The sequence below is a fragment of the Limulus polyphemus genome, unplaced genomic scaffold (assembly GCF_000517525.1).
Source record: "Limulus polyphemus unplaced genomic scaffold, Limulus_polyphemus-2.1.2 Scaffold6778, whole genome shotgun sequence".
NCBI classification, from domain to species: Eukaryota; Metazoa; Arthropoda; class Merostomata; order Xiphosura; family Limulidae; genus Limulus; species Limulus polyphemus.
The window spans coordinates 14096-18344 of record NW_013672388.1 but is presented as its reverse complement, the minus strand read 5'-3'; positions in this window follow the sequence as shown (position 1 = coordinate 18344).

The following is a 4249-nucleotide window of genomic DNA, read 5'->3' as shown; positions in this document are numbered from 1 at the left end:
TTGGCGGTCTTTCAGTAAAAAATTATAAGTCTTTCACATATGAAAAATCAATTTTAGTGAAATATTTTTAATAAACTAAAAAAGACTTATCCATCAAGATATCGAGTATTTGTTTTAAATAGTCCGTGTAAAAAGTGATTTTCGTGTTAAGATGAAAAATACTTTTCTCCATCTCAAAAATCTCAATTTCTTTTGTGTAATCTCTAAAACCTAACTACCTTCCAAATGTTTGTTTTCAGTAAAACTTTATATTTTATCTGTTATTTTCTCTATCCTAATTCTATAAAGGTTGGTCAATTTGATCGACCTCGTAACCACAAACAAAAATTGAAATAAATCTAAACTACCCTCTTTTTCTTTCTAGAATGACTTCAAACTGTAACATGAAACTACATTCGTCTATCCTGAGTAGCTTGAAACTCATAACAGTATCCATCTATTTATAATTAAATTTTATTGCTCTTTTATTGCCTTTTGAACCATGTCTATAAGTTGTAAATCACTTAGGGAACATACAGCTCACGTTATGCTATTGAATTGCATTACTGCTCGTGTATGTGTACTGTCTCGTGAAACATTTTTATTATATTATTATTTGTTTTACCTAATCTAACCTTAACTAACCTAAAGAGATCCTTACTTTTAGATTTTAGTTACTTTTATAATAATAAATATAGAATAAACATGAAAAAGAAGAAATAAAGTACTTAACCATGTCTTCTTTTTTTCTTTTTCTTTTTTGCTGTCGCCTGTCGATGACACTTAACCCTACATTTTTATACTAATGGTAGTAATGCACAAAATACTTTTTATTTAATTGAATAATGATCTAAATAACAAAGAATAATAACATACAAAAGCAGACAATTTCCTCTAGCTATCACAATTTTTCTGGCTTTCTAACTATACAACAATAGCTTTTCCAAATTCATCCAAGCTAGTCGTTATCTTTCCCGTGAGAATGAAGCTTGTGCTAAAAGAGAAATTGACAATTCTCAGTTCAGAACATAACCTAATAAAATGCCTCATTGGATAGATAAAACCTTGTGTTTCTATTGGTTATACATAAGATAGAACTAAATGTAAGAGAGAACTATTAACAAATCCTGAAAAGAGGATGTGACAGGTAGGTGTGGCAAGAGGGGTCTGATTTTCTATTTGATGGCTACGTAACCAAACAAGATTGGAAGCTATAAAAATTATGGTTTGCCTGAACAATGACGATTTTATAGTGAACAATTTACGTTAAATTTTGTACTTATTGGAGAGGTGGTGAATAAAATAGAGAAGATTGGGTGGCTACAGAAAATATGTCCCCTGTCTCACACAAGGGTAAATACAGGATTTTTTTTTAAATATTGCCTTATAAAATTAAGAACTTAAACTTATATACTATTACAATATGGGTTATTATCTAAGATTTTATGCTATACTAATTGGTATAACATAAACAAAAATATTTTAATTAAATTTTAAATGTAAAATTTTGAGTGCATTGAGTGTTTCCCGGGCAGATAGGGTTATGTAATTCAATGGGGTAACGTCAGCTACACATTCGCCCAGCTATTTAGGATTATTTCAAAGGGAAATAAAACAGATGTATACTGTTATGAGCTTAAAGGTATTTAGGATACACAAATGTAGTTTCCTGTAACTACTTGAAGTCCTTCTAGAAAGAAAAAAAGAGTAATTTATATATATATTTCGTACTTATTATGATAGTTACGACGTCAGTCAAATTGATCAATCCTGTGTAAAAATAGGGGAGGTAAAATGACATAAAATATAAAGTTTTACTGAAAAAAGTTTGAAGTTTACTTAGGAAGTTTTATTTGCCTTTACATAAAATATAATTGTGTCTGATCTGGGTATTAATCTTCTGAACCTGATGCAGAAAATTTGATAGGTCCTCTGCCAGTCACTGAAGATAGAGGATAGTATTTGGTCCACTGATCCTAAATCGCGGTTTGCATGAGAGGGAGAGAAAATAAGCCTAGCTCAAACTTTGTACAGTGGCAGGACTTTTTATGAGGTAGGAGGGTCATAATCGCTTGTCAAAAAGTCTGGAGTTGGTGATTTTTGTCTCTTGGTTTTAGTGATTCGAAACATGGGACCTTTCTGTTTCTTCTTTTTATTAGATTTAACAATGTGTTTCACATCTTGGGCCAGGTTCTGAGCTCCTTATATTGCCCCCATTTCTAAGAATCAAAAATTTTTTTTTTCCTTTTATAATATCTGATGCTAAATATATGCTTGATTGAACAGCTTGTTTTCCAAAGGCTAACACTTCTTTTTTTTTCATAAATGGTATAGCTGAATGAAACGGGTTACTCAATACGACCCCTAATCCATAGCATACCCTCACCGATAGATGGCGTTCGTATCAACACAAGATGGCGTGACTGTAGTTGTGACGTCACTTCGCAATGCATGCTGGTCAAACGATGGTTGATTATAGGGGTATATATTGACTTGCTTAGTATACATGTATAAAATGTGCCATGCTTGTTAACAGTATATGGAGCTATAGTGGGCTCTATTATTATGTGGTTAATATGAAATCTAAGTAGTACTGATTGTACAAGATCGAGTGTCATAGAGTCTCTATCAGTTACATTCACACTTTCTTTTTTGGGTGAACGAATCCCAAGTAAATATTGATTTTTTGTCAGGTATAGAAAGAGATTCTTCTTCTTGGTTTAAGATTCTAATTAGATCTTCAAGGTATTTGTGTTGACTTGGTCTAATATAATTGGTTATGGTAGCAAAGTATGTGAGGATCGGAAAATTAGGATAAGCATTCTGTACCATTACGCATGTTATATCAGCTATTTGGATACTATACTTTAGCCAAGGCCACTTCCCATGAACCTTCAAAGTTGATAGGTATTTGAAGATGAGTGACATAGTTTGTCATAGTATTGCTGGTAAAATTGTTCATAGAACTGTTACTATGTAATGTCACATACAGCTGATCCACGCTGAATAACCAGTAATATAGTTATACTTAACGTTTTATGATGGCAGACAATTGAGAAATGTTTGGAGAATCAAGACTCAAGAAACTGCTAAACTTATAAGGCTGACAACAGTTCATGATGACAGTCAAGAAATAAATGGATAAATAATACAATGCTACTTTATTTAAAATGAACCCATTTATATATATATATATAGAACTTTTGGATCTCATAACACGTGTAGCGTGATCTCCATGCGTCATTTACATCAATCTGTCTACATTTCCAATAACTTCTTAGTGAATATTCATATCTGATAATCGTTCTGCAAATTCTTTCCATCCTGTAGGGTTAAAATTATTTCAATTTCGTATTACATTGTTGATCAGGAATTACATCATTGTTGCTGTTTGGGACAGATTTTCCACTAATCACTAATTCTCCTCGATCATTCCACTTTAGATCCCCAATCGAGCATATCTTATTTAATATGATTTCAGCTTTCTTTTTTATGCTTCTCAGGAATTTGTTTGTTTGTAATTAAGCACAAAGCTACACAATGGGCTATCTGTGCTCTGCCCACAACGGGTATCGAAACCCGGATTCTAGCGTTTTAAGTACGCAGACATACCGCTGTGACACTGGGGAGGGGCACCTTGTAAATGAAAGGCATGGTGAGGTTGTTGCAGGTGTTTTATCATCTTTGCTTTATCGTCTATTTGCAGCATATCATTTTTTTATGACAGAACTCATATCATTATCTATAGAGTTTAATACTTTATGTACTGGTCTTTCATAAACCTTGGGTTGATAAAGTGGGTGTGGCAGTTCTTAAGGGAAGAGAATCATTCATTTTGTGCTTCCATAGTCTTAAATTTCAACAGCTTTACCAGTAGTCCATTCTACCAAACCACTAAATAATGAAAGTATTGGTGCTACAAGTAATGGTAAAAACCCTCCTCTCTGTATTAACAAGTTTCTTTTCTGTTTAACTGATGCTTTCTTGTCAGCCAACTATCTCAATAATGATATATATATAGTCTAAGTTTCTGCTTTTATATGTTCGTCTTGGGAATGTTGACCTTTAAGATATATAAATGCATTCACAAATACACATTATAAACTCATTTCAGCTCTGACAATTATTCCTTTAATCTGTCATGGTGAATAAATGAAATAAAGCTTGTACATACAATATATAAAAACTGCTTATTTACATCTACTGTTTTACACTATAATGATAATGGTTGTTAGTATAAAATGGATAGGATAGAGTATATTTTGGAAGT